At 34.2% G+C, this 12,394-nt stretch overlaps 2 protein-coding genes across 3 annotated transcripts in view; one reads left to right on the top strand and one right to left on the bottom strand.

Moving 5' to 3' along the window:
- AstA (allatostatin A) overlaps nucleotides 1–12,394 on the top strand; it is a 38,270-nt gene that overhangs the window by 7,013 nt on the left and 18,863 nt on the right. The gene's annotated exons all lie outside the window — the stretch shown is intronic.
- The window catches only part of LOC141457510 (uncharacterized), a 113,466-nt gene continuing 111,627 nt past the window's right edge, over nucleotides 10,556–12,394 (bottom strand). The window contains exon 26 of one of the 2 annotated variants that reach the window (XM_074134602.1): nucleotides 10,556–11,327. The gene's annotated coding sequence lies outside the window, so the exon portion shown is untranslated. The other variant, XM_074134601.1, reaches the window with a different exon arrangement.

Genomic DNA, 12,394 nt, shown 5'->3' with positions numbered 1-12,394 from the left:
GAGCTCTTTTGTGATATCATTCAAAGGTGTGGATCTGAATATTAGGGTATAATCAGCGCCTGTCCACATGAACCAGGTATAAAGATAGAAAGATACTACTGTTGTAACAGGATTAGTACCATTGTTATACATTTCCCAAAATAATGGAGAGTTAAAATTTCTTAGTTTTTTTCTTTGTTTCGGATACCATTGGTAGCATTTATCAGGAGCTTAATGAGGGAAAGAGAGCTGTGATCGTACAACCGTACATACTGAATAGAGCTCAACACTTCTTTGTTACTGCCCTCTCTTCTACACAACTGCCTTATAATGAATTTTTCTCAATGTCAGATCTGCACGAATTGTTTGAGCTTTTTCAAGAAAATCTCTAAAAACACTAAAAGTGGCTCCTTCGGTTAGTGGCAGTTCTTGACGAATCAGCACCTTGCATCGCTGATCGTAAGAAATAACAGCAATGATATTTTTGAATTGGGTTAAAGTTATGGTCCAATACATAAATATAAGAATAAAATTGGACAACGTAATTTTAAAATTTTTTAAGAATGGTAGATGTGTGGGGTTCGTGTCAAACGTTGTGTCAACGAGTCGGACGTTGTGATTATTAAAGGTCCTTTAATTCTAAGACTTTTTTTTTTACCAAGAATCAGTTGGAAAACGCTGGGCACTTTTTGTTTAGTTTTGAGCCAATAAAAAATGAACCGAGAATTTTCAAAATATGTATATTGTATAGATAACAAATTTACCATATTGAAAACTTCTTAGGAAAAACAGTTTTAGCGGACAGATCACATTGAACAATGTTTTTAGAATTATTGATTGCAGGTTTTATCTTGTCACTAGTTAATTCTAAATAACGCCCAATTAAGTAACGCAGAAAAACATGAAACACCATACAATTTAATTGTAATTTTAATTATTTATTTAATTACTTGTGATCTTTTAATTCGGCGTCTATTCCAAACAAATGGACTGACTTCCATTCCATGCTGCTTAGGCCGAGAGGAAGTTGTGATGACGCAAGTTCACACTCTTAGCTTCCAAAACTATTAAAAATGAGTTTGAACGTCTACTTCTGTTATAGCACAGACTCGCATCTTCGATGCGAAACCAATTATTTCGGCCATGAATCATTCTTTGAAGGTTGAAAATTTTACCACGGACGAGGAGCTGCTATACCTACTTGGCACAAAAGAGGAATTTAATTACTGCACGTAGATAGATTGAATGGAATATTCATACTTGTTAAAGTAAAGCAGACATAAAATAAAAAACTTGTGTTATACCCAATACTCTACTTACAAAAAAATATAAGGCACCTTATTAAAACTTGCCACATTCATCATAGTGATTTGTGGGCCTTGTAAAAATGGCATTAGAAGCATTGCTATAACTGAAAGCTTGAAGAAATTCTGTTAACCGGTATAACTACTTCACTAACGCTGAAAAACACCTTGATTTAATTCTTCTCTGATGGACGTAACTTGGGCATTTCTGAATTTACAATTCTGAATTGTAATATGTCTTAGTACTTTCAGTGTTAAGGTTGGTTATCTAATACTTTACAAAATTAATTCTATTTGACTGTAGTAAGAATGCTTTTTTTGCTGGGCGGTACTCTCACAGAAACAGAGCTCGGATTTCAAAGAGATTTGACAAGAAAGTACTCTACTACTGAATTCGAATACGCTTTTTCTATATTGTCCTGACTCTAACGAGGTCCTCTGAGGTGAGAGGTTTATTGTAAAAATGTCCAGTAAAAGCGGCAGAGTAGTAAAAATGACCTCTGGATTAAGCCGAATCAATGAAGCAAGAGCAGTCTTCTCATAGAAAGAAGGGCAAAAACCTGTTCTAGTTGTTTCCTTATTTAATTATATTAATTATTGTTTGGGAAGAACAGAGCCACATGCTATCTAAAGCCCCAATTGGCCTCTATATAGCTTTCCGAGTGTGGCGTTCAGGTTCGTGTGTAAATGGTTGTCGGTTTGTTAAGGGTGCAATTTGTACAAGTGTGAAAGTGAAGCTAGCGTTAGAAAATACAAAATTGTTGGACGCATTAACAATCTCTTCTGCCCCTTAGCGGACTCCTGTAAATATCTCTTTAACAAAAACTTACACTTTAAAAAGTTGAGTGTAAGGGTGGATTGAACGACAAAAGGTACATAAAATCAGCTACATTCATACTTCATTAATATCATTTAAGTAATTTTACTGCTATAAATTTTATTAATATTGTTTAGACTTTATTAGATTTCACAGACCCTTATGCTAGACATTTTTATCTAAGAAATATTTGTTCAGTAAAGTGTAGCACACCATTTAACTTACATTGATTATAATAAAAGGTATCAAACTAATTATCATTACATCTGTAAAAATCGTTAAATAAAGTCCTATGCAAACAACATACAACATGAAACATGATCCACAATTTTCTTTTACCTACTTCGCCAGAAAATAACCATTATTCTCAATTTTCTGGTTACCACCACATTATTAGTATAGAAATCAAGACATTAAACAAGAAAAATCTTTTACATATTTTTAATGGTTTTATTGAGAAAATTTTTTATTGCATAATTAGATTCTTCATTAAACGTTGGAAAAATTAGTAAAAAAAATTAAACTTTTATTTTTCATAAAAATAATTATCAATAAAGATTTGACCAATATCTGTGAAGAATCGAAGCGTGAAATGTAGGTTGGTTGAAGAGCAAATCATAAACGAGAACTGTTTATTAAACCACGCCTACTCCATGAATGTCACACCACGCCCTCTTAGGCTCACAATAAAATGGAAAATCCTTATTTTCATTAGGTAGGACTGGCAACGCCAAATACTTTGGATTAGACTTGTATAGATGCTTATAGCTGAAATAGTGGAAAACGCCCAGCGTATGGCAAACTAAAGCCAAAGTGAGTCAATCGCGCCAAGTACCGCGTTACAGAAACGATTCTTCGAATTAAGTTTAGTCAAAACTTTGAAGTCCAAAGAGAATGTGTAAGTTACAAGTTATGAGCTGTAGTATAAGTAAGTTGTTTAAATGTTACATCCAAGATTATTTTGGATTTGGATTATTTGGATATGGAAATCCGATTGCAGTGAGATAATGAGGTCCATCAGTGTATGAGAATGTCAGATGATTGAAAATCTTGTATCCTCTCTTTGAAAATAAATTATTTTTCAAAAGTGTAGTTGTTGTTCTATGGCAACCGGATACCACGGCAGTGAGTGAGAGGGTCTGTATCGACACATTCCTTCTACCTTATTTTCTGTCCGATAACAAGAACGTGAACTTGAGACAGTGGAATTTCACCAATTAAACCAGAATGCCAACTATTATTGGAGTTAAGATCTTTGTCTGTATTCACTTTTCAGAGAAGAGAAAGAATTTAACTCACACGACTCTCTCTTACTCATTCAGTTAAAACTTCATGTACGAGTATTCTCTCAATGTTATTTTGGTCTCACTGTTTTTTTTTTTTTTTATGATTTAAGGCGCGTCAATATCTAAGGTTATTGGCGCCCGGAGCTTTTTCCAGTGCACTGCCGGCCTCCGGACAGTGTTCTCTCGTTACAGACAACACTGTCCATCACCGGACAGTGAGCTGTATGAAACTCCTAGGAAGAGAAAATCTAAGGGTCAGCAGCTGGAGGTCTCACTATTATTTGTCACTACAATAAAAATGTACTTTTGAAGAAACGTTCAAGTGCTAGCTTCTCCTCAATCATCTCTTAAAATAATTCTGAGTGAAGTTCTTAAACAAAATTGTGTTTAGTACATCATATTCAAAGGGGCTAAGTCCAATCTCTAGCTCATTGTAGCACCGGGTAGCTGCTCCTAGGAGCAGGTCATCAGAGACAATATGAGCACTAGTCTTATAGCCGGGAATGAGGTAATCCTAAATCTCTCTATTTTTATGAAAGATTGGTAAAGGAAGACCCTCGGAACATTTGGAGAAGATATCCAAGACTGCTAATCTCGCCCCTTGCCAGCACTCATCAGCAGTAGATGCAGGAAGAAGGAGTGTGAGCCGCGACCCTTTTTGTAATTTTCCGTCTTACACAATACTTGCTGAAAATTGTGGAGGATTGCAGAAGAGTGGACAGGTTCCGGAAAGAGAGCTGAAAGAGGCTCCTAACATCACACGGATCTATGTTAGAGTGCCCAGTGTACTGACCAGCTAATCTGTTCCTTTTGATTTAATTATCCATTTAACATTGAAACGGACTTGTGCGCTTGTGCACACCTACTTAAAACAATGTATTGGATGAAAAGAGTTAAACTAGTTGCTAAATTCTGGGAAATCTAACCTTGTTGAATGTAAGCAGCGGAAACTAGTGTGGTCAGACAGGGTCATTTTGGTGCCACCCTCTTCCAACCTAATTTATTTGAGAGAAACTATTGAGATTAGAGGAGAGTAATTGTCACATTGATTGCAGCATGTTTTGACGAAGCCTCCTTATAACGCCTAACATTATAATCAGCTATATAATACTAAAGCCAACATTTTACAAAAAGTTTGAAGTTTAAAAAAAAAATATCTTCAGAAATTGAATAAAAAGAGATGGTGTGAGTGCATCGACCATATTCTAAATCTGTTTAAGTAAAAACAAAAAGGTTAAAAAATACACTTACGGTCTGATGGAGATGTTGGGATTGAATTAGGGGGTTTGGGGGGGGGAGGCCTAGAGCATTAGTTCTACGTGCTGCTTCAACCAGGTTCCACTCTGCCGGTTTCAAGCACGTTAACAAGGGAATGTGCGAGACACAATGTACTTGCTGCACAATCACGGTTTTTTACCTAACCAAAGTCCTTAAGTGATCGACTAAGTTTATAGAATGGCCAAAAGTTAAAAGTAAAGGATGAGACGGCATTCATTAGGTGCTGTATAAAAACAAAATGGCCGTTAACTCATTCTTTCTCCTACTTCTTTATTTCTTTTTATTTAGTGGCCTTAACGTCAAAGGTCTTTTGCGCCTAGTGCGCTGCCGGATTGGCTCCGGGATGTCCTTTCCTTACAGAGCACACTAAGTTTTGGCTCTTCAAGAGTTGTTAAAAAATGCAATTAACTGGACTGAATTGTGCTTGCATTGACACTTATTATATTTTAATGCAGCGATGTATAACAGACGTCCGGAATAGTTTTTTAAAAATTATATGTGCATTATTAAAATGTATATTAAAGTGCCAACATTTCGATATATTTTTTATATCTTTTTCAAAAGCATAAAGTATACAACATTGAGTACCATGGAAAACATTCAAACTACATAAATGGCAATTTTCATGAACAAAATATAAGTAGGTAATATGCAAATAAACTTTTACAAGTAGATTTTGCCATCTTGGTATATAATACATTTTTTTACATTTTTTTAAGGCCAATATAGTACAATATTCCTATGTGTACATAAATACGAATATTGGCATTTACTGGACATTTAGATTTCTAAATCTAGTTTAAAAATAAAATAAAAAGTCTAAATAGTTTACAATTATTTAATTGTAAACTAAAAACTTATTTCAATATTATTTTTTCTTTTTAATTATAAAACTAAACGGCGTAGGATAATTGAGTTTTATATGGCACGAAGCCAATTATCGTCTCCTCAAAATGTGCAAATTCTGAATGGTACCTAAACTATTAGTTCCTTTTGTTATTTTTAATCAATTATAAGCTATCAACATCCCAAAATAAAGCACTAACCACTCTACATCAATTTACAAACTCTACGCTTTAAGTACGGAGAAAATGTAAACGAAGAACAAGACCTCAAATTATTAGATTGAATAAAATTCACAGATCTAACGTGTATGCATAATGTTGCTGCCTACAGGACAATTTAAAAAAAGAGTACACAAGTACGAACTGATGCTTCGCATTTTTGACTTGCAGGACAGTGAGCTGTAGAGGAAGTGGGTGCCTGAACATTGCCAAAACTGTCTCATAAGTCTGAGCTTACTGGGAATTTCCCTTTTTGAGATGTTCCGCTCATGCGCTAAAAATATTGCTAACATGTATCCCAGTAATTAACACTTTCCCTTTCTGAAAATAAAAGTAAAACATTGCAATGCCTTCTCTTACTATATTAGGTTGTGGGCAAACAATATGCTGAAGAGTTATTGAAATAAAAATATATCAATCCATACCTCTTTTATAACTCTGATATGTAATAATAAAGAAATGAGATTATAACTTGGGCAATCTTTATAAGGAGATATTAAAGTAGAGATAAGGCTGGTCAGAGTCTGTGGAAACCATTCAGATGCAATAAAGTTTCACATTTTCAAACGATGGAAGAGGCCTCTTTGACACCAATCTCGCTAGTTATCTAGTTAATGACATCGCAAAGGTCTCCTTTAATTTCCTTATTTAGTGGTTGATTTTTGCCATCTTTTCATTATTAAAAAAAATATCCCATCTTTTATTATTATTATTTATTACACATATACTTATATATATTTGGGTTTTTTTAAAGAAACTAATTTTTATATTAACAGGAACTGTTATCGATTATATCAAATAAGATCATTCCGGAAGTAATTTCATTACTTTGATCATCTCCTCTAAAGTACGAAAAATGACATGTAGAAGATGAGCAATTCCTACTTCGCTTTTGGGAAACGAGGTTTTCAGGTGAAAACACGCGATTTGCTCTCAAGTTATTGCACTATTATTAATTTCACTTTCATTAGAGAAAGCATTGCGATTTATGCTATCGATTTTTCGCAGTAAAAAACGCTTTCAGGTTCCCACAGAATTAAAAATGTATTCTGCGAATGCTTATCTATCTTTGTGAGTTTATTTTAAGAGTTTGACCAGCATAACTCAAAAGCAAAAAAACGCAGAAACTTCCAAATTGATATTCATATTTTGATGTGCTTGTAATTGAGATTATTTAGAACTGGTAAAATAAAGAGAATAATAAAAAGTAAAGTAATGCCTATTTTTTCAGGCGGGCTTTACGTCCAACTACCAATTAGGTGTCGTGGTCGGAGGCGACTAGCAAACATACTTTACTGTAAATTTCTTTTATTATTCATTGCAAGGCCTAAGACTGGGAATCGAACCCAGTACCACAATACATTTATTTAGCTTCTAAGTTCTCGCCTCTAACCGCTCGGCCTCACCTAGCTTAGTAAAAATTAATATAAGAATAATTTGTTGATGTTTTTTACTGCGAGTATTTACAGTGGCCCCAATATATTCCATTATATTTTAACACAAACAATATTATGCATGATAAAAAATATTAATGATAAATTTAATGCAGTCAAATTACAATATCAAATAACAGCGATTGTTATCAAAATTCCCAAATTACAACGGAATTTTATACGCTTTCATAACCTTCTGTAAAGATTCATCTACATTGTTCAAAGGCAAAGTACTTAGAAAACTATTTAAGATGGCTGTATCTTTTGAAATGAATTCTTTTTACATTAAGGGCAACCTTGTCCGCTAGCGCTTCGATTCTTCAATGTTTTAAATCACTCACGGTCTCTTTCATAATAAAAACTGCCATTCACCTTTGTATTAGTTTTTATTAAAGTAAATCTCCCGTAAATAAAATTTAATATACCTTTGCGTGGCCTGTAACACGGAAGGAAGCAGAACAGAACCCTTTGTAAGTAAGGGCACTTGATACGTGCTCAGAACTAAAGCAATCTGGTTTGAAATACCCACATATTTTTCGCAGCATTTCGAAATGCTGCCAATCAGATACTCTTAGACAAAAATTTCCCTTTCCAGTACAAAATCTAAGTAGTTCCACTGTTATTCATTTATTTATACTTTACTTTTCCTTAAAAATTGTTTACGTATTATTCCTAACTTAACTTCTATTATTTATTATAATATTTATTAGTATTTACTATTAACTATTTACTTAACTTCTATTATTTATAATATTTATTAGTATTTACTATTTATAAATTCAGTTGTCTACCTTTAAATTTATAAATTAAATTTTAAGCAAAACTCGTTTATTTAAACGTATACATCTACATTAGTCTTATCTGAAGTTTAAGGTGCTCTAAATTTTGCATTTATTTTGTTTCGTACATTTATTAAAAACTTAACTCCATCTTACCCATCAAAAGAGAAAGTATTGCATTCGTGGATTGCATTGCTATGCACCAACAATTGGCCCAAAGCAGCCAATGCGGCGTGAAGAATACAAAGCTCTTCATGGGGAAACAATGATGTGTATATTCTTTACGCACATTCTTTAATCCATTACAAATTTACAAAACTAGTTAAATACAATTATTAGATTTCATGTTTTCATTATTAGATTTGTTGGAGCGTAAGCGCGATAATCCTTCGTAATAGCGCATTTAATCAAAAGCAGCAGAAATAGGTGTCTGTAAGGCCAGAGTAGCGTATCCACTCAATACTAGGCTGATACCTACTAAAAAATCTTTTCCCTAAATTAAGTTTGTATTGAAATCTAAAAACACTTTTTTGACGTTTCTATTAGGTTTTTAGTATTTCATTTGTTTTTACCGGATGAAAGTATTTTTTCGCATTCAGCAACATCTCATCTCTATGCAACTCTCACTCGTAGTGCATTCTCAGCTAACTGTAACCAGAGGGTCCTCACTGCTAACAGTACTGTCAACTGGAGGGCTTGCTAAAAAGAGAACATCAGCATAACCTTGTAACCCCGGAAGACACTGAGACAATCGTCAGCTGGAATGATGGGTAATGTTATAATTACATCATCATCATCACCACAAAGCGTACTTGATATGTAATGTTAATTGGACTCTCGAACTTGTGTTAAATAGATACTTATCTTAATTATTGTGTAGAAAGTTTGCTCTAAGCAGTACTAGGATTATTCTATTCTCAGTCGCATTGTTTGGCAGGCCACCTGCATTACTTCCTTCAAAGAAAACCAGATCCATTCATAAAGTTCAAGTTAAATTAATTAAACTTTTTTTTTTTAGGAAATCTTACACACTGTTAGTGCATCTCAAATTTGATCTCAAATTTTATTAAAACTTTTGTTGCTTTCATCTAGGGGCAGTTTGCGGTCGGTCCAATTTTCAACAATGAGTTCTCACTAGTCAGTCAATTGGTCCAGTGAGCGGGTAACCGCTATGTGGACTATACAATAAAGCAATGCTTAACGACGTCCGTCCAAGTGTGGTAGGGTTCGCTTAATTTACTAAGTTAGCCCAGTACTCTATTCTCTCAGTGAGATGCCACAAATTACACTTGCAAACAAAGATAACATCTTAATTTCACATAAAATTTGGAAATTTAATCATTTGATAAAAAGAGAGATTATGTCAAAGTTAGGCGTTTTCTAACATTATGTGTTTCTTGCTGTTTCAATCATTCCTCTCACAGCCAACTGACCTGGTAGTTTTAAGTAGAAAAAGAACCAATTTTCAGTACCGAATTCGAAAATTTGAAAAACAAAATTATATTAAAATAATTTATAGCAGATGATATTTGAAACACACGGTTATTTTGATTGAACAATTAAAATAAAATATAGAAATTATCCCTTTATTAAAGAAATAAAATCTCTATTAAGCTAAAAATATTTATAAACAAAAAAAAAATCAAGCAATAAATATTTTAACAAATAATAATTTCGATGACGAATGACGCCTCTAAACAGAGACCTCAAACACAACTCTCTTCAACGTAGTGAAAGGGTATCATGCAGATCTGGGAGATAGACTTAACTATTGAAATCTTTTTAAGTCTACGTAACACTACTAAATTTACTAAAACTCACTAGTTGGAAATCATTTTGTTGCTAAGAGCAGCAAAGGGAGGTCAAATTCGCACCAGATTTGGTGTGTGTTCCCGTAATCATGTCTAAACTGAATACTAAATGTGTACAGTGTATCTATCATACGTTGTATTTTGTTGAAACAGAATGCTATAGATAATTCTAGAAAAGATTAGATTAGACATGAAGCCAATGAAACTGCTCGGATTATCAGTTCGATACTTAGATAAGTTCGTTAGTAAGCCGCAGAAAGGAGATTATCCCCTGTATACTCTAATTGTATCAAAGTAAGTTCCAATTGAATTAATTAATAAATTAAAAAAACGCAAAACAATTCGGCTCGAACTTTTTAAACTATTTTCTAGTATTTCTTTGTCACCTCTGCACCTGTTATCGCATTGAGAAAACTCAAAATAAATAAAATCTAATTTCGTCTAAAATTAATAAAATACTAATATTAGATTGGAAAGAGAACTTCTGCGGATTTCAAAGGGTGTTCTTTAAATTGCTAAAACTTGAAATGCCTGTTCAAATCAATCGAAATACGCACTATTAGATTCAGAACATCTTTGCCAGCTAGAAACAATTCCATTTATCCTATCACTGTTAATATTGGACCTCGAGATTTAAAGAATTCGACGAAAACTGTTTTTAGCTGGTCCCCAATAGAGAAGGTTCTACCAGCAAGAAAGTTATCCTTTTAAAGATGTTATCAGTTAACGAGAGGACTGGGGGTATAGGGGACAGAAGTTCCATTTGAAACTCATTCAAATTTTGGTAAAAATGAAGGCACTTATGCACAGGTTGGGATCCCCTCTATTGAAAAATGTCAGATTTGTTGCCTCTTCTGGTCCACTTTTCTTCTGGACGCACCGGTTTTCAAAATTGTAAAGTGGATGACACCAAGCCCGATCACTTCCATAACCATACGAGATGTGACTATTAAATAACGAGACTATTGCTGTAAAACATTTTATTTTAAATTTATACATAATTAGTTATTATCACCTTCAATATACACCGCACCCCTATACTTACAACGCTTCATATTAAATGGAGCCTATTAAATGGGTTTTGACCATTGAGATTTTAGTCCTTTGTGGGTTTGAGAGACCTTGCCAACTACCCTGTCAAGGCCCTTTCCTATTGTCAACATGATCCTCGTTTCATCACAAGTCACTGTTCCATCCAACAGTTTTTGGATGAACTGTTTTTCTTGCGCTAATGTGGTGAAGAAACATGACAATCCGGCCATTTCTCGATTTTAGAGATTTTTAAACCATTCTAACAAAATTACCTATTGGCCAGTTGCTCGTGATCTCCGTTGGAATGGGTTAGGTTCGAGTATGGTGGTCATAGAATCATTTCGATTCCTGTTGGCCGAACAGGACTTAGCTAAGTTCATTGAGGCCAAAAGCTCCAAAACAATGTAGTTTATTCCTTTCACTAACACCATTGATGCACCAATCAATATTAATTTTTGGAGCCACTCTGTAGCACTTTTTGCTCTAGTTTCAAGTCATGAAAGAAAATCCTTCAAAACTGCTTCTCTGAAGGGTTTTAATGGTTCTGAAAAGTGGAAAAACAATAAATATGAAGTAAAAAGAAACGGCGCATTCTTGAAAAGCAGAAAATTTGCTGTATTACAGTCTAGCGGTAATAAGGTATTAAGTAAATATTTCATTCAAAATCTGCAAATCTTCCTTCCAACCAAACACCAAGGAAATTGTGAATTGCACGCCTTGCATTCGCTATTTAGATGCATGGCTAAAATTTCACCTTAAATCGATAGTACCACTATTTGCCATTCTTTGTATTCAATAGAAAGGTCGTTGCTGCTTGTGTCAAGAAATATGAGGTGAAATAATGTATGAAGTGGCCTTAGTGGTGATTGATAAATAGAGGCGATGGCAGCGATGACAGTATTAAGTAAAATAGACGATCGCCTCACTCCGTTGTCCCGAATATTATCCTCTTAGAGCGCTCCTCACTGACTCCCCTTGCCAAGCCTTGTAAAGCATTGCTAGTCTTTGGCCAATGAACAGAATTTCAGTTAGAAAACTCTGTCTAACCTCAAATAAATTTAAATTTTAGAGACTCTGTACCGGGTAGAAATAAATAAAAAAGGTAATTCGAGAAATGTGATGGGTTGATGAATATGATTAGATAAGTACTGTAAACATATAAAGGTAAAGGACACTAGATCGAATTGCAGAATATAAATGCAATTACCTAGCTGACTTAATTTATGTCTTAATTATGAATGTATGACCAATATGAAATAATGTTTGTACATCAAGAGGCGTAATTTTTCGACCGAATGCTGGTGGTTAAGGTGGTGAACATCTCTCCCCCTCTTTGGCAGCTGTAGAGGAGACAAGAAGGAACTCTAGGAGAATTGGCAGTCCCCTGCAACATAAATTTGCCGCTAGGTTCTTACAACAAATATTTAACATCTCGCCTCTAAGTTAGGAGCATCGAATGGTCCGGACCATTGATGGTTCATCAAAATTATTTCAATAGAACCAGTAAGTTCATGACTAAGACCACGAATCCAATTGTTGCAAAAGTTGATCTTAATAACAGTATAGCATCAATGTTGTAGCAATCGATACAATGCACGTAAATTCGTACAA

The sequence above is a fragment of the Rhodnius prolixus genome, unplaced genomic scaffold, assembly GCF_049639745.1.
Source record: "Rhodnius prolixus isolate KJV_2025 unplaced genomic scaffold, Rpr scaffold_16, whole genome shotgun sequence".
NCBI classification, from domain to species: domain Eukaryota; kingdom Metazoa; phylum Arthropoda; class Insecta; order Hemiptera; family Reduviidae; genus Rhodnius; species Rhodnius prolixus.
The sequence above is the reverse complement of the archived record's forward strand: the minus strand, read 5'-3'. Positions and strand labels throughout refer to the sequence as shown.